At 42.7% G+C, this 27,980-nt stretch overlaps 1 protein-coding gene and 1 long non-coding RNA gene across 16 annotated transcripts in view; both read right to left on the minus strand.

The window, feature by feature from the left end:
* Positions 1-27,980, minus strand: part of LOC119652655 (tyrosine-protein phosphatase Lar) — a 994,202-nt gene that overhangs the window by 136,740 nt on the left and 829,482 nt on the right. The window lies entirely within an intron of this gene.
* On the minus strand, positions 19,875-20,464 carry LOC119652660. Its single transcript, XR_005249571.1, has 2 exons — positions 20,263-20,464; positions 19,875-20,206 (listed from the first exon to the last, which is right to left on the minus strand). It is a non-coding gene; the product is annotated as an uncharacterized LOC119652660 (long non-coding RNA).

Genomic DNA, 27,980 nt, shown 5'->3' on the forward strand with positions numbered 1-27,980 from the left:
ACTTAACATGCGAACATTTTTTCTATAATAGAACGCAGGAAGGAACCAGGTGGTTATCTACTAAAGCTAGAAGCGGAAGATAAGTAGTAATAGTACTTCACGTTACGGTACTGGTTGCATACCAGTAACTGGAAACTCTAGGGTCGTCAACGATTCTTACCGGGTCGCGTACGATACGAGGAGTGCCAGATGCCTGAGCATAATACTTGTGTCCTAGGTAGTAGCCTCAAGAAAGTTTCTCGGTGAATAGCGAACTGCAAATGACCGATACACGCCGAGACACATTGGGAGTCTCCGGAACCGTCGACAACTCCTTGTCAACGTCGATAGGGTGATGTGGACCTAGCTTTGTCAAGGTGGTAGATGTGGCATGTATCAGGAGCCAACCCCTTCGGGGTAGTGTGCATTGAACCAATATTAGTAGACCGCGTTGTCCCGAGCGAGTGCTGATCCGTCCGTGAATTCCAGCTTATCGTAAATCAAGCGTCAAGGAACTGGTGCTTTGTCCCTGAGGGTATACTCGTTCCTGACTATTGCGGCCCGCTCGCTTGGACACGTTGCGCTGATAAAAACTTAAATCGCGATTACAAACAATACGAACGAGGGAATGGAGAATGAGTTGGCTGGGTTTATACGCAGTACGAAAATGCGTCAGTCGCCACAGTGATCCGCGGCATTCCTAGAGAAAAACGTAAGCAAAGGGGTGAAAAACAAGCTGATAGAGTTGAAGGAGTTCCTGGACAGAATTTCGTACTACAGGCGGGCATGAAGAGTAGGAGTAAATGCGCGGAAAGCAAAAACAACGCGCCTCCAGATGGGAGCATCGCCAGCACCAAACGGATCGCAGACAGTCCATTACAGAGCGAACTGGGGAAAAAATGAAAAGAGGAACCGGCATCTGAAGGAGACCTCATTCAGGTACTCTCCAGGACTCAAAAGAAGAAGGTAGAGAGGGACAAGAGGCAAAAACACATCGCGTAATCAGAAAAACCTCTGCTTAAAATTAGGGTGGACACGAAGGATGGAGCACCAAAAGAAAAGGTTGAGAGCTCTGCTTATTATACTGACACAAGGCAAGACCCTTGCACAAGTCCTCAGTGAAATCCGTTACTAGATCAACCCCAAAGATAGCAAACCAGTATTCCATTCGAATAACAAAAGGTGGTGGAGTCTAGTCGAATTAGGTCCGAAGGCAACAAACAAAGGTACGTTTTGTGAAGCAGTCAAGGCCTAATGGCAAATATTGTGGGCCCCACGTCTAGCATGCGACGCCTCCTGCTGAGTTCAATGCAATCTGTCCTGCTCTATGGTGCAGAGGTTTGGACTTACGCTCTTGGCAAGGGGGTATCGTAAGCGTCTCGCGCAAATACCGAGACGGGGCCTTGCGGGTTGCGTCTGTATATCGCTCTGCCACTGAACCGGCAGCGTTGGTAGCACGGCACTGATCCCCGTTGCCCTTCTTGCTAAGGAGCGTAAAATCATATACAAGCGCAAGGGAGAAGAGAAGAGCGCACCCTAGATGAGTGGTAACCCTCACCTGCAAAATGAAGCTAGAAGCAAATAGATTGCGCAGCTCATTGCCAACTTAGACGCGTAGCTAAATCGGAAGTATGGTGAGAATGACTATTTCCTTACCCAGTTCTGAAGTGGGAATGGAGGGTTTCAGTCTTACCAGCACAAGATTGGAAAGGCACGATCTTCGGGTTGTGTGTTTTGCAATGGAGTTGTGGGGATTTCTCCCCAGACAACATTATCGAGGAGATATTGCGGAGCGCTGACAGGTAGAGCCGTGTTGCGCAGTACATTCGGGTTCTTCTCGTTGCAAAGAATATAGAGCTCCGCCGATGGAGGGGCCGGATGTCAGGGGTTTCTTTGAACTGACAGTTCCTCCTCTCCCCTCCCGTGGCTGAAAGGAATTTCCTGATTTGAAGGCTCGCAAAGCTTTTGAGTACGAAGGCTAGCCTGAAATAATGTGACAAGCGGTTCCAGGCTAGCTCTCTGACGATGGGCAGGTATTTAGTTAGTAGTCTGACGACATACTGTTGCGGGAGTCCACCACTGTGTGCGCAAATGCATTCATTTAATTTTATTCACTGCATAAGTGGCTTACGGTTTCAACCTTTCCACCAAACTTGATGTCAATACGTAAGGGCGCTTCTGAGAAAAACGTAGGTAGCAGACAATTAACAGCTAACCGACTTTAATAGGGTTTTGTTTTTCACAAGACCTTAAAAATAGACAACGCGAGATCTCTTTCGGATTGATATGAATGAAACAGAAGCGAGGAAGCCTGAGGACGAACATAAGCAACCACGATGACTTGGCTTCAACCCCAGGGCAACGAACTTGGTGAACTACTCCGTCAACTATTGGTGGTAGGGATATCACAGAGTTTCTAAAAAGGAAAAGAAATTACAAAACATGAATTTGATCTGAATTGCAAGGAGAACCACATCTGCCGCGAGTTGACAAATTGTCGACCTTGACTGTGTGTGTTTCCTTAGAAATCGCTCTGGCCAACGTGTCTAAAGTCGGGATGACTTGGGACAGGAAGCAGACGACTCTGAAGGCTCTAAACGCTAGCTGGTAAAATTGATCCATACATGCATCTGAAAATATTTCTGGACACTTTTTTGAATCAATCAGACATGCACAATAAGGTCCCGGAAATAACAAACACAACAGACTGGCAAATATCAATATTTTTGCAGAATTATAGTTTGCGATCCCTTTCCCAAGAAAGTCTCATTATCCCAAAGTGCAAGAGATGCAAGGATGGCTCGAAAGTTTTTTAGAAAACATATTGCGCGAGCTAAATTAGCCACTTGACTGCACCTGCATCTGGTGGCTCTATCACAACACTATCCTGTTAAATTGATGATGATACTGCGACATCATTGCATAAGGAGCTCCATCGCTGAGTCCTTCCCCGTAAGGAGTCGGGCATATATAAAACAGTTATATATTATACAAGCTCTGGCTTGGAAAATAGCTCAAACACAAGGCATAACAGCAAGAATAAGGGAAGACTCTGATGTTGACATCTCAAATCGATGAGTTGAAAAGTCTTGTTTTTCTCCTCGTCCTGGCTTTTTCCATTTCCATAGATTTTCAGTTGAATACGAGCACTAAAGGGAAATGTTGATGGAGTTCTTTCTCTCGCTTCACTTCGGGCGGAAAACTAATGAACTGGAAATGTATTCACGTCAAGAACATATTTAAGGAGTCGTTATAATAACTCTATTGGAACCTCAAGCAACGTCACTCCCTGTTTCAGGGTACATTGAAGAGTTTGTGGTTACACATGGTGAGCCGCGTTTGTTACGGAAAAGTAGTGTCTCCTCCAGTGAATTTAAAGAGATTGCGACATGATTAAGGTTCTCTTGTTTTTTGTTAATTTCATGTGTTTTGATGTAAGGGTGGTTTTGAAGGAGAGAACGGTAACGAAGATTGCCAACGTATGAACTTATCAATGCTTTTTGTTGGCACAACTACGGTATCGTCCCTTCTAATTTCTGTTTGTTTAATTTGTTTACAAGGATCAAGTTCTGTCAATTAGCATGGAATTCATTTCATATAATGCTTGAAAGCTTTCATACATGATTTACGTCCATCAAATATTTATCTAATCCCGCCCCCTTTTCCGCTTCAAATGAGAATTTACATGACGATGGAAGCAATCCAAATATGGTCATAATTGTTGTCCTGATGATCGTCATTCTGCCACTCTAATAGTGTAATTAGCTTTGCTTGCACATTGTAAATATTGTCTGGAAAAACCACTATCTGCATCCTGGAATGCAAAAAGGCCAAATGGATATGGACAACATCGGAAACCCGACATTAAACGAATTGTGAAACAGTTCATTTATAAAGTACCATCCTGTGCTCTTCACTGTTTTTTTTTTCTGTCCATTCAGGCTCAATTACTGGCAAGTGGGAACACAGCATGACAGCGTGGTTTTTCTCGTACATCAACCATCCTACATTCCCGACATTGCATTGTGCATTTTGAAATGAAATGTTTGCTAATTATACAGGCAACTTGTGAATTATGAATTTGTCGTCGTCTGCCTCCAGAGGAGCGATGTGCGAAGCAACATCATCGCCAATTATTATTATTTGCTCCTTTTTCTCCTCTACAATGCCTTGCTCCCGACGTTTTTTCTATTAATGAAGCTACCCCGTATTCAGATGGTGCAAGGACGAATCCATGCATGTATAGTACGTCGAATCTCCACGTAGAGTACCAGAAAGTAATACATCCCGGGATATCACTGAGTGTTGCAAATTGTAAAACATAATGAAAGATTCATAAGCGAAACAGGAAAAAATGCGTGGAAACTATGTGAAAGCCAAACCGGAATGAATAGAAAAATAGAGCCAGCAGGAATAATGTGGGTGATGTAATTAAAAACTGTCACAGGGATACGGAACGACTGCTGCTAACCCATTAGCAAATATGCATGCGGAATGCAGACAATATGGAAAAGGATGAACTCAAGTCGTAAAGATGTTTACTCTCCTGCAAGTACCTTTAGTGAATTGAAGGAATTATATTTGACTTCAAATTGCCGCAACAGGGATATGAAGAGGTAACGCAGGAAGATCGCTGAGCAGATAAATTTTAAGTGGTAACCAGTTCAGGACCAAGTAAGATTTTTCTAGTCAGGAGGGTCTGAAAGTTGATACAAACCGAAATTGCGCGAGAGGTACAGAGTTGTATTGGGGCCCAGGGTCAAAATTGTGCCCCTGGTTTTCACTTCCAAATTTCGCAATCGAACCTATTGATCCTATTGTTAAAGCCTGAGAAACCTTTGAGTCTCAAGGGGATCCCCTCCTTTCTCAACCTCTCTCCCTTCTCTTGCGAGTCTCGGTGCTCACCTAGTGTCAAACAAGCAAAAGTCCTCCAGAAGAACAATTGTTTCCTAATAGAGTCTAAGTTCTTTTCAAAGAAGGCAGACATTTGTAGTCTACACAGCTTAGGGATAGTAGTGGTATTCCATTTGCTTCTTACGGGGCCAAATAATAGTCTCTTGGTCCTCACATTTTTTTTACCCCTTAGGTTTTCCCAATTATCCTTCTTTATTTCACAATTCCCATTCCGTCCTTCATTTAACTACAATTCTTAACATTTCAACTAATTAAATTTTTTTATATTTTAAACAATCCAACAACTGGTTCCTTTCCCTTAAATTTCATAGTCCAATTTCAATTAAACCTCTTTAAATTCTATTTTTTATAAACTTGCTCATATTGCATATTATTGGGTGCAGGTAGGCGATTGTTCATGGCTGACGGAAATGACCTGCCGCACACTTCAACAAGTGTATGTTCTGTATGTTGTTGTCGACGCTGAGCCAGCATGAACATTTAAATTCAAGGTCGTGGACCGGGAACTAAATTAGCGGGACCATGACCTGCTGATCGATTGACAGCAGATCAACTAAACCGGCCAGTTATTTAGAGCCCACGGTAGCGATGAACACTTAGAGGAAGTGGTTCGATGTTGTTTCTGGCTTCAGGACGACCTACGATTTCAGGGTGCTACTGTTCTTCTGCATCGTGTGAAACTGGGAGGAAAATCTGATAAGCACACTCTTTTCCTGTGAGAAAAGTCAGATGTGGGTAATTGGCCTACGTGGGAGTTTCTGACAGGTGAATTAAATTTGACGTTTTGATCTGAAACTTTCTTGTGTGTTGTTACTGCGGCGGTCGCGACTGACCGACGTTTCAGAACGAATTGAATGCTAGACCCATAGCAGTACCGTGTTTCGAAACCAATTCAAGTGAAGGAGTATTTTGCGCTGGATCGGAACGAGTGATTGGTGATGCGTTTATGATATTTTTGGACACACGTCAAGGGAAAACAAAATAACTATGTGGTTATTGTGAACGTCATGAAGATGACATAACATACATTAGGATTCGTTCAATAAATCCAGATTCGTAATTTCGAGCTCCACCGATAGTTTAATGAATGTTTTTGATATCTCCACAGACCACGAGGATGATGTATCGAGTGTAGTTATCCTACAGAGAGTATCATACACAAATTGCATTAACAAGATTGCTGTTGACAAAGTCGTTGAAGCCCTCCACACCTGGCGTTCGCCGCGTCGCTAATTTTCGAATGGCATCTAACTGAACGCTTGCATCGATCCCCCCATTCTTTTGTTGCGTCCCAGGACGTCCTGATGGCGTTCTGTCATTTGCGGGTTTGCTTGATTTTGTTGGCTCAGCGTCTGCTCCGAACACGTGAGTCAGTTTTAGAATTTTCATTTTGCTTGTTTTTTTTTTGTTTCACTGAATAATCGGACTGCATACAACACGCGGCGTTTGAGCGATCTTTACGCGATTTTTCAGAATCCGGTGCTGACCCACGTACTGAAAAAGACACGCAGATTTTTGTGAATAGGCAAAATTGGCACTGGCCAATTTACCGAAGCTCTCTTAAAAGAGGTAAATGACTCACAGCACCAGAATGCAGATAGGACAAATACAACGCAATCTTTAGTGAACTCAACAATGAGCCTTATATCTGCAGCTTGTAATGCATCCGCGCCCGAAAGGAGACTATATCACTGAAAGTCACTTGTGTACTGCTGAACAACTGAAATCCAGAAGTTTACGGAAGAACTGCCTCACATTTCGGAGGATTGCTCAGCATCCAAGAGGGCAAGATGAGATAACTCTTACATCTACGGAATACAAGAGAAAGAAAAAAGCCACCGTCAGCGTACCATCCTCACAGTACGTGGAAACTGCTTGGGAATCTCATCAAGAATCAACTACGTGGTTCCTGAACGGAGCTATTCACAAGTGATACGATTGAGAAAGTTGTCTCAGCGGTGAGATTGGCTTAAGCGCGCAAACGTCACTGTTGACGAGTGGTGCTCTTTGAGATGCTAGATGTAAGAAACACCTTCAATTCTGCAAGATAGTGTGACATGCTCAAGGCAATGAAAAATTCTTTCCTTATTGTATACTACCTTTTCCAGATACTGAAGGACTACTTAAAGGACGGGGGTCTTTTCTACGAGACCCTAGAAGGACAGTGCAGAATGAAGGTAATATCCTTAGTCTGGACCTTTGGAGCGCGTAATACGATAGTCTGCTACGACTTGAATTTGTGGGGGAAATTCTGTCCAGGATTCTTTACGGTTCCGAAGTATGGGCTGACGGCCTTAGCAAGGGAACGAGGGACTAGTGCGAATCTAACGGCGGGGGCTTTGCAAGTTGCATCCGCCTCATCAGAGACATGCGGCCGTGGTTCAATTAAAAAGACGATGAGGTTGACTATTACCTAACTCAACTGCACAGCGGAAATGGGCATTCTCAGAATCCTTTAGTGCAAAAACGTAATGCATGAAGCATGTCATACCTTTTTATGCAGAAGTTGGGAGCGAAATTGCCACGCGAAAGAAGGGTGTCAAGTGTTTCCGAATACCATAATTTAGGCAATGTAGCAGAACGAGGACACGTGGAACAAAGTGGTGCGTTACACTCAAGGCATTCTTAAGTCAAAAAAGAGGAAGATGAATGGGAGAGACATCAGGGTAGCTGAACCATAGGGTTGTGTTCCTGCACTCAATAGGCCTAACATGAGGCAATATGTCAAATGGTTTCGAGGGAGTCTCCTAGACGCAACAAAGAGGTGATTTAGTTAGTAGTCTCCCTGAGATAGGGGTTCAGTACTTTATACGTAAATGCGTTTCATTTCCCTACCCAAAACAATGGTTACAGCACCATTATCATCAATTGAGAGAAACACTTCTTAATGGCGAAGAATTCTTTCCTAAACTGAACGGGAATGGACAAAGCCATGCTTATAACACTCCGGCCGATATGTATTAACTCTGAAGAAAGTCCACAAATATATTCAATAGCCAATATGCGTATGTCGATGCTGATAATATCTATTTCCATTGACATGGACCTTGAGCAACCCGCTCTGGATTTGGGAAGAGATGCAGGTAGAGTTGGACTGAGGATAAACATCAACAAAACCAAGGTTCTCAGTCTGACGGGTCATCATAATATCCCTATCTGCATTCATAAGCAGAGCATCAAAAGCGATGGCTGATTTAAATATCTAGGGAACATGGTGTGTGCCAACCTCCAACCAGGATGTTACCCGACGCAAAAACGTCCCAGATCCACTTTCGCTGCTCTATCAAAAACCTGGAAATACAGTTATCTCAACACCAAGTTTAAGTTAAGATTGTTCTGTGTTTGTGTTATTTCTGTGTTACTATATGGGAGTAGCACATGGAAAGTGACTTCCAATGTCATTCGAAGGCGTTGTATAATTGGAGCACGCTGGCTTGATACTATTACAAACGAAGGATTTGATCTGCACACAGCCCTGACACCCGTACGCGATGTGATTCGAAGGCGAAAGTGGCAGTGGATAGGTCACACATTAAGACGGGGCGAGGAATCCAGTCTTCTAAGATGGTGAACGAGTGAGTCGCTGCAAAGATACTTGGCGCAGGACAGTAAAGAAGGAGTGTAGGGGTCTCAGGAAATTGGAATGAGAACTGAAGCATATTTCAGGTAATCGTGAAGGATTACATGTAGGTGTGGTTGAGGCGCTATACCCCACCAAGGAGCAAGTGGCAAACATATATATATCAAAGCTGTATTCTCAGAACTTTTTATAAAATTTATATAATCGAGAATGTCTAGTGAGCCGATGACCGATTTGTCCTAAATTATTGGAAACTAGTGGAAAAGTTGAGTTAGTATATTCGTTGATAATTTTACGTTGTTTGTATTAGCTTGACTATCCTCAACTGTATCTCAATTGACCCACGATATGTGTGAGGATGGAAAAAAAATTGGAAACTTAATTTTTCTTTGCTGTTGGTTATCTGCATTCATCGTCAAACCAAATGTTCTTCTACTTTTGCTATTGATCGCTCCACACATCTTCATGGGTTTTTCGAGTTTTATTTTCTATATTCTGCGAGTAGTCTCCCCCAGAAACAGCATTATGTATACTTTTCCAACTTTGATGTTGCTGCTGTTTGTTCCGCGAAGAATTCCCATAGGCATAACACTTGAAAGGTCTGACTGGTCATCGTATCCTTCCGAACTGCATTAATGGATGATAGATGAATGAATGTCAATCTCTTCTTGATAGCATCGTCTCCGCTATCCAATCTATGTACTCCGGCACAACACAATCGCAAATCAGAATGAAGCATGGGAGTATGGGCCAGAAACTTGTAGAATTGATTAAGAGGTGTAAGTGGCAGTGGATAGGTCATACTTCATTACTGGCTATGATATGCAATAGAATCCACGATCCTAGAGTGACCGACGGAAAAGAGTGTAGACCTAAGTAAAGCTGAAGCATATTTTAGCTAATTGGCAACGATAGTATGTAGGCGCGCTGGACGCGTTATGCCCTATCTAGGATATAATTTTCAAAAGGGTCCGTTTTTTTCGATAAGAATGTGACGGGCACGGGCACTCCCAGACATTGTAGAAGTCATTAGCTCAGGGTGATTAATATAACGCGTTTGATAACCAATAATTCTTGAATTTCGGTCCTCATTTGTATTCCTCTCCGTATATTTGAAAGATCTTTGGAAAATATCGCACAACTCGCAAATGAAAAATTGCGCGAACCAATGAAATCTTGGCAATCTGGTTTGATATCAATAACAATACGAAAATGCAGAAAAACAAGACAATAACGCACCAATTGGTGAAGGTCTAATTCAGGACTTCTCAACTCTGCCTACTTTTCAGAAAAAACATTTATATTTTCTTCCCAGTTTTTGCAACCTATAGAATTTATACAACCGTCCTATATTAGGAAGTCATTCTGGTATGACATACACCCAGATAGTTCGCAACAATTTTATAGACGTTCGTTCAAAATCAGGAGCACGTCGTTTCGATAGAATAGAAAGATGAGAGAAAAGTAAAAGTCGCTTGTATCGTCCTTTTCGTTTCATGTATATTTGGATATCATTCAATTGCTAGTCACATTGATTCAAGGAACAAATAGGTACATAAAAATTGAGACTCACAAGGAGCAGTGAGATATGTTCGTAGATATATTTTTTGTTTGAAAAGAACTACGACAGAAGCATGAAAAAAATTCATGGTCACGTTCACCGAGCACAGCTTGAACTGAAGGCTTTAAGTTGAAAAAGTATAATCCCACGTCCTTCTTTGATTTCAAGCAGAAAGGCAACAGTGTCTCCTGTTTTGTGAACTATGTGAAGGCGTATACCTTGTTTTGTGTATCATTATACAAAGTTTTTTGCTGAATTTTTTGAAAGTGACCTTAGTCCTTCTAAGGAGGGGTTAGAGAAGACAATGTCACGTTAAATAACGAAAAGGATTAATATATTCTTTCACAGATTGGGATTCATATCAGATACAAGTTATACCATTTAAAGAAGAGCTCGTTTCTGTGCCATCTGGAATAACATCCTTGCTTATCCTTGAATGATGAAATGCATTTATTACGAGACCTTGACCACAAATTACTACCATTACTCGAATCCTCTTTGTTCCTCCGAACCTCTAATTGCCCAACACCTATTAACCATTATATCCAATATTGCGCAAAATTTAAAACCATCATAAAACATTTCGATTTTGAAACATTTCCGTTTCCCTAATTACAGTTTTCCCCCACCCCCACCGGAAAATCCAAAAGAATATGATTTAAGCTTTCATAATTGAACAAATATCATGGAGCCACTGATGTAGGCGAAGTGAGGTCACAAAAAATATGCCTGGGCATAAAAATGAAATATCGCCATTAAAATGATTAAGTGCATTGAATAGACTAAGTATTAATATTTTATAGGCTCCTTTTTATTACCCCTCTCGGTGGTCGGGTGGAAGTGGGAAAACGACTGCGGCCAGCATCTCCCACTATCGACATTACAATCATCCGCATCGCCTGGACCATTTTTCGGACGGAAGTGGCCCGACAATATGTCCTTTCGATTTAAAGTTCTGGGAAAACGCGTGGGTCGGCCAACAGCGCTTTTCATCAATATGGAACGAGATGTATTTAAATCGTCCTTTTCCGCTTTTTTGTTTTACTCGGGCTTTTCGGTTATGTTATTATTTTTTTTTTTTTTTTAAATTCATATTTCATAGCATTTGATGGCACGGCAAACGGACAAAAAAGCTGTAAAGGGCCGAGAGTTATCCGAGGAAGAAGCAGGTTGAAAGCGCCTGTGATCAATTTTATGTTGAATATTGGCAGACATTTATCGTTTTTCCGGATAGAGAGAAATACCATAAATGTTGGAGGCTTTATGCGTTTGTACAGAGATTTTAAGTTGGCTTTAGTATTGGCTTTCGATGGAGTTTTTTGTCTGAAGCTGGATAGGTTTTTTTCGAAGGCATTTTTTTTCGGATAGGGCGTGGGAACGTGATAAACATCGGTAGTTCAGAAGTATAAGTTTTAAAGAAAGGGTCGATTATAGAATTGTTTAAGTTCTTCGGAATCTGATTTCACTTTAATAATTGCTTGTAGTCTCTACATAATCTGGCTAATGAAGCTAGTGGTAAAGTGGTTATTATTTAATTGACAACAAATTCTAAAGGAACAATTCAACCTTAGTCCGAACCAACCTTAGAATAGAAAGAAAATGCAATCAAATGGATGAAGAAGGGATATGGAGGTACACAGACCGGTTGTCGGTGGAATCAAGGATTAAACTAATTACCGCGGGAAAGGTAGGAACAGGATGGGTCGTGTGCCTTCATAGGAAGCAAGTATTTCTCAAGACATGCTTCAGATGCCTCGATTTCGGTCACTTTGCAGCAACATGTACTAGTGAGCCCGATAGGTCGAGAAGATGAAGAAAGTGTGGAGAAGAGGGCCACTTCATCAAAGACTACACGCGAGATCCACCATACATCTTGTGCAAAGGGAACAATGGGGTGGCACATCGCAGGAGGGGGCAGGTCCCTGGCATATAGGAGGAAACCCAATCGTAGGGCTAAATGAGGTTGATACAAATTAACTTCAACCAATGCGAAGCAGCTCAAGACTTGTTCTCGCAAACCATTCGGTAATATGTGAATCTTACCGAAACTACGTTAGTGCTACGTGGGTGACAGACTCATCGGGAAACGCGACGATATGGGCATGTGGACGGCAAGCCATTCAAAACACATTAGCATTCCCAGGAGACGGCAAAAGTCAACAGCGCACATATCTACAGCTGTTATGCTCCCCCTAAGTGCAACATTAGCACAATATGGGGAGATGCTAGACAGCTTAGTGTTGGACACTAGAGACCACAGCCGCAAAATTATTACCGGCGCGTGAGTTTTAAACTGGGGAAGTCGAGCAACGAACACCAGGGGCCAAATCTTACTTGAAATCTTCGCGGAGCTGGACATCGTCCTAGCCAACATTGGATTCATGCCCACCTTCCGAGGCAAAGGGCTGGGCTCAATCGTTGAATCTAACCTACCTCAGCACCTCGTTAGCGAGAGGGATGGTCCGACGGGTGAGTGAACACTACATAAACAGTGACCACCAGGTAATTATTCTCGACACTAGGAATGGGGGAGACGACAGTCAAGTGAGCAACACAAGCGGAAAAATCAGGATAGCTGGGTCCATTGGAATTTTAGGGTCTTCAGAAGGAGGTTACGACCCGAAGAGAACGGCACTGGAAACAGTGAGTCAGTTATGTCAACGAGTAGTTGAAGCATGCCACTCTATAATGCCGCGAAGGAAGTTACGCTACAATAGGAAACCAAAAAATTGGTGCAACCACGAAATCGCACTGTTGAGGGCATCGTGTCTGCGAGCAAGGAGACTTTGCCTAAGGACCAGGGGGAAGCCAAATCATCGGTAGCCGGAAAGGGAACAGCGCGATCTTCCAAGTAGCCCTAAGAAGGCTATACGGGAAAGTAAGCGGAAATGCTACAAGCAGTTGTGCCTTTAGGCAAATACGAACGCGGGGGGCGCTAGGTAGATGGTTATAATGAACAAGATTCGTAGGCAAAAATCACCTCAAGTGACGTGCCTGTGACTTTTGTTCAAAATAATCGCAATTATGTTCCGACAACAGGGAGAAAGTGGACCTCAACCAACGGTGTAACAGGACGTCTTCACAATACCCGGGGTTACCGAGAAGGAACGACGGAAGATCTGTGGAGGAATTGGGAATAATAAGGCTCCGTAATTGGATGGGATTCCGAACAAAGCCCTGAAGTTGGTAACTAAAATCATACCGTGGTTCATAAGCACATTTGAATCGCGCATGGTGAACGAATGTTTCCCACGCGGTGGAAAAATTAGGGGTTGGTTCTGCTATCGAAGCCCCAAAATCCACCTGGCGCACCGTCTTCGTATCGTCCTATCTGTCTTTTAGACACTATGAGGAAGATGTTGGAGAAGGTGAAATACAACAGTACGGGTTTCGCACAGTGCGGTCCGCAGTCGAGTTCTGCGCGATGGTGACGCTGGATGTCTGGAATGCCTTTAAGTCGGCCAACTGGGATTGGATTAAGAGCACCCTGGCTAAACTGGGTATCCCTGATTACTTAGCTCGGATAATCGAGAGTTACCTTTCGGAGAGATTTTTTTGGTACGAGACGGACGGCGGGCCCAAGAAATATGTTGTGACAGCAGGCGTTTCCCAAGGCTCTGTATTGGGGCCCCTGCTGTGAAACAAAATATACGACGAAGTGCTCGATCTCCGCGTGCCAAAGGAGACAACGTTGATTGTTTTGCAGACGACCTGGCAATGGTAGTAGTTGCGAAACACCACCAGGACATGGAACTGTGTGCAAGTGAAACCATTCAGGCCATCAAAGCATGGCTCCAAATTTGGAAATTGGGCCCAGCGGCAAGGGTAACTTCAACATAACGGCCAATCGCGCTGAGGATGTGCAATGCATATAGGACGGTATCTGGTGACGCAGTGTGTGTCATCACGCGGATGAGTCCCTTGGTTCTTCTAACGAATGAGGCACCCTGTATCTATCAGAGGGTGAATCCGGCCGAAGTGACTGCGGGCTTCCGAAAGACTACTAGGAAGGAGGTGTACAGGAGATGCAGCAACGGTGGGATACCTTCGAAAAAGCCCGTTGGACCCATACACTGACGCTATGTATTGAGAGATAGGTCGAGTGCAAACATGGAGAAATGAATTACCACCTAACGCAGTTACTTACAAGACACGGAGGATAAAGGAAGTACTTGTCCCCAGACTATCTCAAATGCGCCGCTACACCCGAGGACTCGGAGCATGTTATCTTCCACTGTCAGAGAGAGATTCGCGAATGAAAGAGGGAGGTTAAACGAAGCCCTCAACGCAGTTTTTGGACCCCATACTTGCGTGGAGGAAATGCTGAGTTCGTAGCAAATTGAATTGCAATAAACACAGTAGTAACTGCGATACAGGAAAAGCTACAGGAACTGGAACGAGCCCGGAAAACGAGACGAACGCGTGATTTAGTTGTGCTGGCGTAAACCAAAGCCGTCTTCGGGAAGTAATACTTCACGGTGGTTCCGCGGGGATATGGGCGGAAAAGTGGGGGTGGTTTTAGTGAGTGAGAATCTCACACAGTGCTCCCACCTGGGGCAACAGTTTTTTTCTTTTTAGGATTTCCACCTCCACATATAAAAAATAAATTTAGGAGAGCTAGTGCTACAGTCAAGTAAAAGTTGTGCCGCTAGGAAACAGATCAGATAGACTCCATCAATTGGAAGACCACTTTCAAATTATTAGAGCACCATTTTATAAAACACCGACAATAAACTCTGCGTCTTGGCACTAAATAGGCTACTAAATTACAAAGAACACCCCCCTTTTTATCTCCCTTGGTAAATGTGGAGGTGTACATTCCCACACAACTCCGTGTTGTCTGCTCCCATTCCAACTTAACCTTTACACTTTTAACCATCAACGTCTATCCTTCGCTACACCAAAATCGTTTTCTTGTTCCCTTCTCAGTGGCGTAATTACATGAAGCCGCCAATTTTCAAATGGAAATTACGGTTTAGGAGAAAGAATCACGAATTGGAAATCCTGTCTGCATGCAAACAGTTTGGAAGCTTTCAACAAAGCATAATCTGAATGGATGAAATTGGAGTAGTGGCTGGAAAATGGAAAATGAGAATCGGAAATAAGGAACAACACTACCTGTAATCAAAGAATCGTCGTCGTTTTCTTCTACGTAACCGCTATTGCTTCGAAGCGGATTTTGACTATTTTGATGGTGTACAGGAAACAATGCATTATTTTGGTGGAAAGGGAGAAAGTTTGGTATTCTAAGTGGATAGGAAGTCAGTGCAATTTATTCCTTGGTTTTCGTTATTGAATTTTGGCAGAGTGTTGGCTTTATAGCAGTAATTAGTATTTACAGAAATAAAGAACATGGAAGACGTAAGATGGGTGACTTGCGAAATTAGAAATTTATTCCATGCCGAATTTTTTGAAAAACAAACCTTTTTGGGATAGTTGAAGTGTGATGCAGGTCCTAGGTTGTATGTATGGATTGGTATCCGCGATGAAGTGCAAAACCTGGGAAACGCCGGCTGAGGCAACCTGAAGGTCCTGCTAGCGATCTCTATTACTATCCAGAAGGCGTATCTCTGGAAAACTTGCGGCAATCAGTCCTTAAAATTAGGGGTTGGTCTACACTACCTGGGACAAATGCATGCCTCGAAATCATAAACGAAAACTCAGACTGATTTCAAAACACAGTCATGAACTCAGCGACGATATAGGAATAACCATTCCGGGGTTTTCCCCAAGGAACTGTACAGAACGAAATGTACCCAACAGCTAACCGATACTATTTTCCAATATAAGGTTGATACACGGGTAATTAGGCGTAGTAATTGATATCCGTTGAACACTAAGTCCCTCACATATTATTTAACGAAACTTCACGCGTCCTTATACCGATTGAAGGGTCCACACCGGAATCTGCAAAACGAACAAACGTCGGGATATCGTGCGTATGTGAATGAAGTTTACATTCAGAACAAATAATTTTAGTTCAATATTTTGCTCAAGAAAGTCGCACAAGAACTATCGATTATTCCATAACCAACCAACAATCAACTATCACCTTCCGTCCTCCTAACCGCCGTTACGGTTAGGGTCCCACCGTTTTGGCGGCGAAACCCAGATGCGTGGTTTCTCCAATTGAAGCCGCAATTCGCGCTGATGGGCGCCACGACGGACGCCACTAAATTCAACCGTGCATTAGTCGGCCAGCATGAAGAATCCTTCACACTCGTTGCTGAGTGCGTGGCGTTTCATTTTGGCTAACATCACTATCCCCATATTAGGCGCAGACTTCCTGTGTCACTATGGGCTGCTGGTAGGTATGCAGCATAGGTCCTTGATGGACCCGACAACCTTTCTTCAGTCATCAGGGAAAATTTCAACCTGCTCTAACAACAACACTTTTTCAATAATTTTTGAGGATATTGCCGATCTACGCATTGGCGCACTCCTCCAAAAATATTACAACATTACTACTAAATGTAGCCTCTTTCAGCCAGTTAAGCATAATTTCCAGGAATCACATCAACACAACTGGTTCCACAATCTTCTCGAAGGTGCATTGTCTCCCACCCCAGAAGCTCGCCGTTGCGCGAAAGAGTTTGAACAACTGCTTAATCAGGGTATATGCAGACCTTCCAAGACTGCAAGCTATTTGGTAAACTGTCGTGATTTCTCGACCTTGGATCTCGTCTCATCAAATCCATGTAGATCCCGAAGATATTTCAAAGACAGCAATTCGCACACCTTTTCGACTCCTCGAGTTCATACGAAAGACTTTTGGTCTGTTCAACGCGGAGCAAACAATCCAGAGTACTATGAAACTTGGACTTCTGTTTCGTCTACTCGGATGACGTTCTGGTCGTATCTTCCACCGAGTCTGAGCATTTCGCACATCTCGAGTGCACTTTTCAACACTTCTTTCAAAATGGCCTACTTCTCAACGTTGACCAATGAAAATTTCTCCAGCAGCAGGTGAAATTTTTAGGCCATTCCATTACCCGAGCCAGGCATTCAACCTGACTCCGCAAACTGCAAGCGATGCCGAGCTTACCGCTGCCAAAGACGATCAAAGACGTTTCCTGACCAAAACAGCTCACCACTAGGAATTACTTAACGCCTTCCTGTTTGGTCGTAAGACCAAGGATTCGTGAGTGGTTATGTGGTCTCCAGGAAACGTCCAAACGTTTGAAATTACCAAGCAGCAACTGCTAGACGCTACTCTCTTGGCATTCCTTTAACAAGATGCATCTCTAGCCGTATTCGTCGATACCTCAGATACAGCAGTAGGCGTTGCTCTTCATCAAAGGGTGAGTCAAAACTGGCAACGGTTCGATTTCTCCTCAAAACAGTTGAATCCCGATCAACGGAATTAAAACGTCTATAATCATAAATTATTAGTCGGCTATCTGAGTATCAAGCACGATATTCCCTTGAAGGCAGGCCGTTTATCTTGTTCACGGACCATAAGCCTCTGCGCGTCTGATTTTCGTGGTTCGGCTACTTCGCCATTGAGTCCAGGTCTTGCCGATATTTCCTCTCGCCAGGTGTGTGACTTTCTCCTTATTTTCGAAGAATTTGCAGGCAATGTGACCTTCGAGATCGTTCCATTTGCCCGCGTCGAAATTCACGTGCTCCTGTGATACTCCTCCGTTCACAAACAAACTATGGCATTCCGCCTCTGCTGTCAGCAACGAAACGATGCGAGTATTCAATGCAAATTCTCATGGCATGTACGGCCTGATGCACACGCAAACCCATACACTGGGAAACTATGGCGAATTTTTGAATTACATAAGAACTAACGCATGCATTTCATCTTATTCAGAAATATGCGGTAGGAGCGCCAATAATCATATACAGCATGAGCAGGCTTAGGTAGAAGCAACAGGCATAATAAACGGTTTCGGAATATTGAAAAAATTGTTATATTAAAATTTGGAAACATTTAAGTGGATTTTAGGGTTTTGAAAGAAGTGAAAGTGTTCTTAAAAGTCAACTTTTTTTATATAAGTGAATGTCGGGATGAAAATCAAGAAATTGGAAGGAATGTAGCTGAAGCTAAAGAGTACTAAATGCGGAAAAGAGAAGAATTAGCAAATTCATTCTCTTGTGATCTTTATGCTTATGCCGCCGAGCTGCGGACATACCAAGGCAGACGAATAACAAAGTTCTCTTTGGAGCTGAAGCATCGGCAAATGAACTCCACAAACAACTGGCCACGATTGTCAATCGCACGGTATAGTCGCAGACATATTTGGTCCCAGAGAAAAGTTGGAGCAACTGATTTCATGATGATCGTAACTTAGCGCAGGAACTTAAGGACGCTACGTATCCACGAATGCGATAATTTTAGAAAACGTAGACGGGCCTAAATGGTGACCGCGAATTACGATAAGGAAAGAAACGGATTGACAGATCGAAGAAGCAATCCCAGAGAAACGAAAGAGCCCTCGAAAATAGCAGGGAAAACAACATTACTAGCCAAAGTTTTACTAATAAGTCAGCAGGACGAGGTCATATACCAGGGAATTAATGGCAAATGATCGACGACGGGATGTTATATATCTCATAAATAAAGAAGGAGATATCACTCAATGCAGAAGTTAAGGAATCGCCACGTTGCTGAACACTATCTGCACCATCTTTAGTTTTTGCTAGGCCGGACCCCCAAGCAACGTAAAAAACTAAAAACAACAACTTTCAATGCCCCGATCACCAGAAAGATAGGAGACCACTAGAAGACGTAGCAGATTCCGTTTTAAATGGAGAAGTGGAATAAGCCAGGTTTCCAGACAGTTGCTAGGAATATCGAATTGATGGGCCTTGGCACAGAATGGGAATGTCTGAAATTCCTTCCTAAAGCAGGCCAAAATCAACCCCCAGTGCCTACATCGCTAGTGATGATTTGGACTACAAATGCCAGGTTGTAGAGCTGATTGAACTTCGGTAGAATTACACCTGGATTACGCAGTTGCTTGTTTTTCAAGTAGTACCACTCTTGCCCACACTCCACCAAATGGAATTAGGACCACTTTTAGGTTTCGTTGACTTGCATTCGAATTTGCAGGTGTACTTTTTTGTCCATGCTTTTCTATCCATCAGTAGTGTACATGTTATCTGTAGGCAACTCTTTCAAATTGGGAGTTCATCGATTCTGCCCTTTTTGTGTGCCTGTATTCCGCGAATCCATCTCATATTTCGGAAAGATTGTCGCTTTTTGAACGATATTGGAAGTGGCCTATGAGTGGGACCACAATTTGGTCACTTACGCACGGCGTCGATCCTCCCCCTATATTTATAAACAAAATTGCTTAAAACTTGACGGAACTAACGCCTTGAGGGTTATCCTCGTCAATTTATCTGTTGAGAGCCGTATTCAAAATCTTTCGACATTCGTAATTAGTCCAGATTCTCCACCTGCTGGTAAATATCTTCAACACTGATATGAGCCAAAGCCATTGTTCTAAAATTATTACAACATTCCTGGGGAGATGGCCATTTTTCTCTCATTGCCGAAGCTCGGGGAACAGACGTTATCCGCTCCATTTCAGAACGGATTTATCGAATCCCACTTTGGTAGACGCAATTTTTCCGTCAGGATTTAGACATTTTCCTGATGAGTTGAGGAACAAGTATAAAATATCAGTTGATACATATGGGTATCTGCAATTGTCCTGGATTTCTTCGCCGCTTTACGTATGACAATCGACTATTTAAAATCAAACAAAGCCTTATTAAAGTTGCACTGGTACAGCGAGTGTTTCTCAACCTATTATGTCAAAATCTGACAGCCCAAATAGATTTCTCAATGCTGGGCCCATTCATCATACAAAAATCAAACCTCCGTAGTATCTAAGACCCCGTTTTTATTCATGATTAAGTCCTATACATAAGAGTCGAATAACTCCGTAAAATACAATCTTAAAGTAAAACGACTTAACCTTGAGCAAAGCAGTTTAACCTTAACGTACTGAAAATTATCACCTCCAAGTCCTTTGTGGCGAAAAGTAACTCACTGGCACATAGGGAGACAACATAAGTCTAGGACCATAGGGGCCTGCTGGATAGTAAACATTGCTGTACGGAAGCTGGTATGGTTCACAATCACCTGTCATAATGTCAGCTCCCATATTACGTAAAAAGCTATTGTAATCGTCAAAAAAATAGCAGCAACTGTCCTAGAAATTGCCAAGAAAATGTCTTAATTGGTTCCAAAAAACACATTGTATTTTACCATTTCTCCCAGAATTGCGATGCAAAAAGAATCTCGGATTGAATCCTCAAATTAGATATTCAATTTTGGAATTTAATTTGACAGTCGAAGTGCAGTTTACGTTAACTTTTCACTAAACTTAAATTTATCTTTTTTTTCGGGTTTTTTATTATAAGATAAAAGGAGTGCAAAGCTATCAGTTAAAATGGAGAATGAATTACTAATTGACGTTACAATTGGCGTTGATTTCACGGATACCTAGACTGCTTCTTCCTATGCACAAAAATGAATAAAAGTAGAAAGTATCCTTTTAAGGTCTGATGAATAAATTACCCAAAAATCGATTAATCATGCTAAAAAATAACTCCAACAAAATTCTAATAAATTAACACTCTTTGCAGTTGGAAAACTTGCTATAAATATTCACACGTTTCCAAGGATGCCGTGAATCTTGGTTCTAAGTAAACGGATCCTTCAGGCTTAAGTAGTTTTGCTCAATATTTACGATGTAATGCCGAGACGAATGCATATATGCTTCTGACTCCTCCAACTTTCACTACCCCTGGCGCGTCTCCAATCCTTTAGTATCCTTATCCGTTGGTACTTGCACAATTTCAAGTTTCTTGCTATTGGTCTTTCTGTTTTTCTAAAAATTTAGATTTGTATCTCTAAATTTCACTTGGCAGTTGATTTTCCACTACATATCCTTAACAAACGTAAATCCTCAAAGATAGATACCAAAACATAAATTTACTTTCTACCCAACGCATAGCCTCATAGGTAAATGTGGTGTTTGGCTGACGTGTTAGGTTAAACAATATGGCAGAGAACGTGGCAAAGGATAGAAGGACGTCTACTGGGAGGCACAGGCACACCGTTTTTGCTCGGAGCTAAAAGAGCATAAGTCCTGTCTGTCTACTTCTTTAGAATACTAAAGAAGCTGCACATCTTCTGGTAGCGTACGTAATACTGACGAGGGGACAACTATGGAGACCATCATAGTGATGAAGAGGGCATAACAGGAAAAGGATACAGTTTGTGCTAAGAATTCATATTGATATTCAACGTTCAATCGAAACTACGCATCATTGAAGTAGATCGCCTTGTTTACCAAATTTGGTCGGACCATAGTAAATCCTGCAAGTCAAATCTCATTCTACAAATACCAAAGACGATAACGAAAATAGTTTCCCAATATTTCCCGATACACGAAGGCCTTTTCCGCCATAAGTACTGTTTTAAGCACAACTTCCCTGTGTTTTCCTCGAAGGATATGAACACGACTTCAATCTCACAGCATTACAGAAATGCCCCGAATCTACCAGGATATTGTGTCTCTCTGTAACAATATACAAGAGAATGATGTGGTTTCCCTAAGAAACTGTTTTAACTTCCGTCCTAACCTACTAGAGGGCATCTCGGCTATGTGCAGCCTGAATGCACACACAAATTGTTTTTCCCTCTTATCGAAGGATAATGAAAAGTATGTCCTCCGGGAGAAGTTTATTATTATTCAGTTATATTGGAAGTGGATGTATGTTAGGGATACAAGGGCGTGTACGTTGCTGCTGTGCTTAGTACTGGGTATACCTGGTTTGATTATTTTCAGGAGCTACCTGCATTGTTTTTGGAACAGTGATTCAATGACTTCCGGGGAAAATGTTGGGACAAATTAGATGGCTGGAATTTTCAAAAGGAGGGCGTAGTGTTCTTGTTAATTGTGTTTGCATAATGAGATACATATTAGAGAAAAAAATCTGTAGTAATTTTTTATGTTTTAGATGCCTCACAGATAAATGCGAATAGACACATCCAGATGACAGGTTTGATTCCATTAGATTGTTTGGCTATTTAATGGAGGTATTCATACCGTGTACTGATGTTAGATAGATCTGCAACAATGTCATTTGAAAGCCTGTTCAAGTGCTGTTCCAGCCTAATTTCCTGAATCCATCGCACCCTTTGATGTATTTTACTGCACATGACGATCCCATACAGCTACGATACCAGCCTTCATTAGCAGATCATACCACATGTACTTTGTAGCCTGGCGGATTCGGTTTTCCTTTTTGATGCTGCGACGTTTCAGGGTGATATCTTTGTGCTCGTCCGGTGCATCCTTTTGTGCGAATAAGGAATATTCAGTGCATGAGGTATGAGCTTCTACATGCACGCCCCTGATGAAAATTGTCTATTAGGGCCACCCAGAAAAGGCTGGTATAAGTTTTCAAAAACCCAGTTCCATTGGACTTTGGGTATTTGGGATTTTTTGTAAGTCTACTCCATTCTCCAATCATCGGCCCCGGAGATTCAAGGTGCATTCTGACATTCTGGGAAAGTGTAGTGACTGAAGGGAGATTATCCTGATACCCTGTAAAACACGGCGACCAATAGCAAACCATCTTCCTCTCGGAGCCGGTCCCAATTATACGCTGCGAAAAGGAAGAACCAGTATAGGAAAGCTGATATACCATAAATCAATCTAAATCTCTGCGAGACCGCAAGTAGTGAACAAAATCGAAATCACGGTGTCAATATTCCGACCAGGTCCGCTATGAAGTTTGCAGAAACCAGTTCTTTAAGGAGATAGTGAGAAGCGTAATGGTGGGTTGACTGTTGGCTTTGAGCGAGACATTTTTCGGTAACACTAGAGACTGATATACTAATAAATGCTACGATGCTGCGTTCATAGAGGAGGTCACCCAAATTATCCAATTAGTCACGGAAAAGTTCGATTCCAATATGACGTGACTATTGGCATAATGAGATCGCAATGCTGTGAGCCGTATACTAACCGGCGATTTTATCAGACGCCCAGGGAGAAACCCGACTGAACAAATCTCGAGAGGAAGCATACAAACAACTACAAAATAGGATCTCCGCAAGAAATCTGCCACGCCTTCGTAAAGAATTGTTTGTCATTCTGTTTCCTCAAATTGGTAGGTTTGACAGTCGCGGAGAGGGAGGAGAGTGCGTATCAAGAAGCCTGGTAAGGAAAGGACCACTACTATCAAGGTGCGGAACTTTAAAGCCTGCAACCGAAAGTCTTGAAATGACAATAGATCATAGATTAAACTTCAAGTGGTATCTGCATCGTGCATGCATTAATTCAGCCAGCAACAACGTGGCCCTGGCAACGATCATGCTTAATGCCGCTGAGCCGCCATGCACTCGAAGGCTATTAAGAGCTAAAGTAATGAACTCCATACACTCGTACGCAGCGGTAATTTGGATAACTACGCCGCATGCTACACTCAAAAACCAAGAGATTAGTGTGGTATAGACCGCTTTAGCACGTTCGTTGGGAACGATACGACACGACAGTTTTGCTAATATCCACAGAGAGCACGACAAGAGTGTGCTACAGTTTTAGAACCATCTTAAACGATACCACGCACCAGTTTTTGGGAACGATCCCGACTGACATTCTAGCCGATAAGATGACATGCACCTATGATGGACTAGGTTATTCCTGTAAACAGCACTCGAAAAACGTCAAAAGGAGGACGTAGCAACAATGATGATAATAGACGGTGGGCCGATTGAACTACAGATTAACTCCCTGCATAAAAGTCTAGATAGACAGAAGACCCGGAAACACAAACTACAATTTCATGCATTTTTTTACGGGACATGGCGAATACCGCAGATAGGAATATATGTACGGTTTAAACTGAACAGTTCACCTAATTTTCACAGCTATACTCCGGAGGACTCGAAGCATATCTTCTTTTATTGTTCCTAAGTCGTGGAGAAAAATTTTCAGTTTGTAGTAGCCCATCGCGTTAATAAAGACAGCGTCATATTTGACAAAATTATTAGTGAGTTTGATCCAGACATATTAGAGCAAGTCGCGGACATTGTCCATACGCCCTCGCTACAGACCAATACGTTGCCAACCTACTTTTGGTTAATTTCTGTCTACGTCTGTCTGTCAGAAGAAGCAGAAATTCCCGAACTCCTTACTCTATTCAAGATCGGAGACCAGAACCCTTCGCAGCTGATTCAAGCGATGCAGATAAAGGCAATTGGCAGGAGGTGGCAGGTCCACCAGTCAGAACCATAAAGCAGGCGCTGCAATCCGGGGGTATTGCTATTATCACCGCAAATTCGGCACGGATGTGCAAAAGAGAGAGCCTTGCTTATTTAAGTCATCCCCAGCCATGCCCAGCTGGCATGTCTGTCATGCTAAACCGGCAGGCAAATCTAAAGTGTCTCCCTATAAGTTGTCTGCTGCTAACAATTCAATTGTGGTGAACATTAAGAATAAGCGCCTGACGGATCCGGTTACGTAGTTATCAATGGTGGTTGGATCAGTTCAATCGTGCAAGACTCTGCCTCTAGCGTAACTCGATCAATATCCCGCCCTAATAAGTCCGTCAATACCGAGAAACTTAAAGAAACGTGGTGTAAGTCACCATATTACTAAGGTTGGTCCTCGTAGGCTAAACCCTGAACAGCTGAAAACCGCTACAGCAGAATTCGACTAGCTGTTGCGAAAGCGTTTCTGTCGTCCACCTTAAAACTCATGAAGTTGAAGCTACGTTGCTGGTTCACTATCAGCCAAATCAACCAATGGATCAAGTCACCGACGCATCTGATGAAGCAGCACCCCTAGAGAAATTGTAGAGCGACGAGTTGTGGTTAAAGATTGCCTTTTTTCAGAGACAACTCACGCCTACTGAACAAAAGTACAGCGTATATGACCGTAAGTTAATCAATCTACAGTAGCGTGTAATATTTCGACAGCGCTCGCGCTACGCTAGATTTGATCAAGTATCCGCAAGGATATTCATCTTTCCGCGCGATCGTGTATTTCCTGCCAAAAACCAAAGATTGTTACCCATACTAAAAACGAGTTGTCCTTTCGAACGGACAAGATTTTTCAACAAGTACACATTAACATCGTTGGACCGCTAATGCTTTCGCGAGGTTATCACTATTGCTCAATGATTGTGGACAGATTTTCACGCTGGCCGGAGGGAATACCTCTGAACCACCTTATCTACTTTAGTTCGACAATTTCTAAATTAGAAATAACATAAACTGCCACTCCACCAAGTGACTCGAATCAGTTGTCTCTAGTCTGCTGATTTGCCAGTGCACCCTGGCTCAGCTGTCTAACGACCCAACAAGGAACCCAGAATTTATTATTAGCTCGGATAAGAGCAAAAGCTGCTTCGAATTTTTCTATATATCCATCGAACCGGCCTTCGTTGAACAACAAAAATCACCGCAATATTCCAGCATTTGCACGCATTTAATAATAGGCAGCATGATTATTGGTTTTATGTGAAAACAACAACAACAAAAGTTAATGATAATTTTTTAAATATATAAAAATGTCTCTATATCATCAGAAAATTTTTAATTAATTTATGGTTTCTAGTTTAAAAAGTGGGAGGATTTTGTGGATAAATTTAAAGAAAGATAAAAACGATCATTTGTAAATTAATATTAAAAAATAAGTCAATGTCGGAATGGGAAGTGAGGAATTGAAAGGAGAGTAATGAAAGGTTGAAGAAAGGAAAAATGCGGCATAGTATACCGTATTTTGGACCAAACTGTCGGATTTCAAACTATCTGCCTTAGCATTCCAACATCATGTCATCTGCATTTCTGAAACCTGGCTGGATAACAGGATTTTAAATTCTGAGCTCCTCGAAGGTTACTCTGCCTTTCGTTGTGACAGAGACTGCGCTGCGCTTGGCAAGACAACTGGCGGAGGTGCCCTAATAGCTGTTAAGTCCCCTCTTCGTGCCGAAATCATCTTTTCCTTCTCCTCCTTCTTCAACGATTCTGTTACCATACGTGTCCTTCCGCCAAACGTATGTCCCTTTACCATATCGTGTGTATATTTTCCCTGCCTAAGCCCGCCTTCTCTGTACGAGGATTTCTTCGACAGATTATCAGAAGCCCTAATCGTTTTGTTTCCCTCACTCCCTTTCATCCTCTGTGGCGATTTTAATCTTCCTATGCTCTCCTGGCCCATTAGTCCTGGCCTTCCCTCCCTCCCTAATAACTCGACCCACCCTTCCCTTCCTCTATCCACTTTCAGGTACACCTATGGCGCCCTCCAGTTTAACCTTTCTAGAAACCACTTAGATCGCACTCTCGACCTTGTCCTCTCTAACTTTCCTGTACGTTATCCCTAAACATTCCCATGCCACTTGTTTTATGGCTTGAATCTTACCTTTCCAACCGATCCTGCCGCGTCTCTTTTGACGGCTGTACTTCCCCCTCCTTCTCCCCCTCTTCTGGCGTCCCACTGGGATCTATTCTGGGTCCTTCGTTATTTTTATTTTTTATTAACGACCTTCCTCCCCTTCTTACTTATCCCTGTTTGCTTTATACAGACGACCTTAAGCTGTTTTCCGCTATATCGTCGCCTATGGACTGTGTTTCCCTTCAGTCTAACCTGGACACTCTGGTTCGTTGGTCCTCGACTAATGGTTTAGCGCAAAACGTCAGAAAGTGCCACTCTATGTGCTACTCCCTAAAATTTTCACCCACTTCTTTCTTCTACTCTCTTATCCTGCTTAAATTCCACTCAAGACCTCGGAGTCACTTTCGACAATAAGCTCCGCTTTGACACCCATTGCCTCGATGTCATCAATCCAGCAGCAAAATTGTCAGGCTTCATACTTCGCTCCTCCTCTGATTTTGACCCCATCCAACCCTCCTTAGCTCTCTCCAATTCCCTCGTGAGGAATACCCTCGAGTATTGCTCGGTGATCTGGTCACCCTCCCGTAACTGTGATTGTCTTGCCCTTGAAAATGTACAACGTTAATTCACCCGTTCCCTCTTCTTTAAGAAAAGCTTCCCTCGTATGGATTATCCCTCCCGCCTCCGCTTTCTGAACCTTCCCTTCCTACAACAGCGTAGATCCTATTTGGATCTATGCACATTCTTTAAACTTTCTTTGGGTCTGATGGGCTGCTCTGCCGCTGACGAGATCACCAGCCGTCATTTTCAACGTGCCCTTCGCAGAGCTCGAAGTCTACTTTCATTCCCCGATTCCCAGGCTTTGCCGAAATTATAATGCAAAACAGCTTGGTCCTTTTAACTTCCCTACTTTAAGTAGTTTTAAACGTAGGATAAGTTTTTTGCTTTCTCCTCCTCCTGAGGAAAATAATTAATTGGAATTCTTTCTGTTTGTTGTCCGTTAATTAAATAAATAAATAAATAAAAACAGAGGCAGTGCTTATCAAGAAGCCTGATAAAGGAAAGACCACTACTATCAAGGTGCGGAACCACATCATAACTTTAAAGCCTGCAATCGAAAGTTTTGAAATGATAATAGATGATAGACAAAACTTCAAGTGGTATCTGCAACGTGCATGCATTAAGGCAGCCAGCATCAACGCGGCCCTGACAACGACCATGTCTAATACCAAAGAGTCCCTTACACCTGCAGGCTGCTTAGAGCTAGGTTAGTGAACTCTACACAGCCGTACGCAGCGCTAATTTGGATAACTACGCTGCATGCTACACGCAAATACCAAGCGATTAGTGTGGTATAGACCACATTAGCACCCTGAGTGGGAACGATACGACATGACAGTTTTGCTAATAACCACAGAGACAACAAGAGTGTTCTGTAGCTTTAGAGCCATCTCAGACGATGCCACACCCCTTCCGAGAATGATTCCGATTTACATTCAAGCCGGTAATACGACAAGCACCTATAATAGTTATTCCAGTAATCGGCGCGCGAAAAACGTCAAAAGGGAGCCAT

The sequence above is a fragment of the Hermetia illucens genome, chromosome 3 (assembly GCF_905115235.1).
Source record: "Hermetia illucens chromosome 3, iHerIll2.2.curated.20191125, whole genome shotgun sequence".
Taxonomy (NCBI): domain Eukaryota; kingdom Metazoa; phylum Arthropoda; class Insecta; order Diptera; family Stratiomyidae; genus Hermetia; species Hermetia illucens.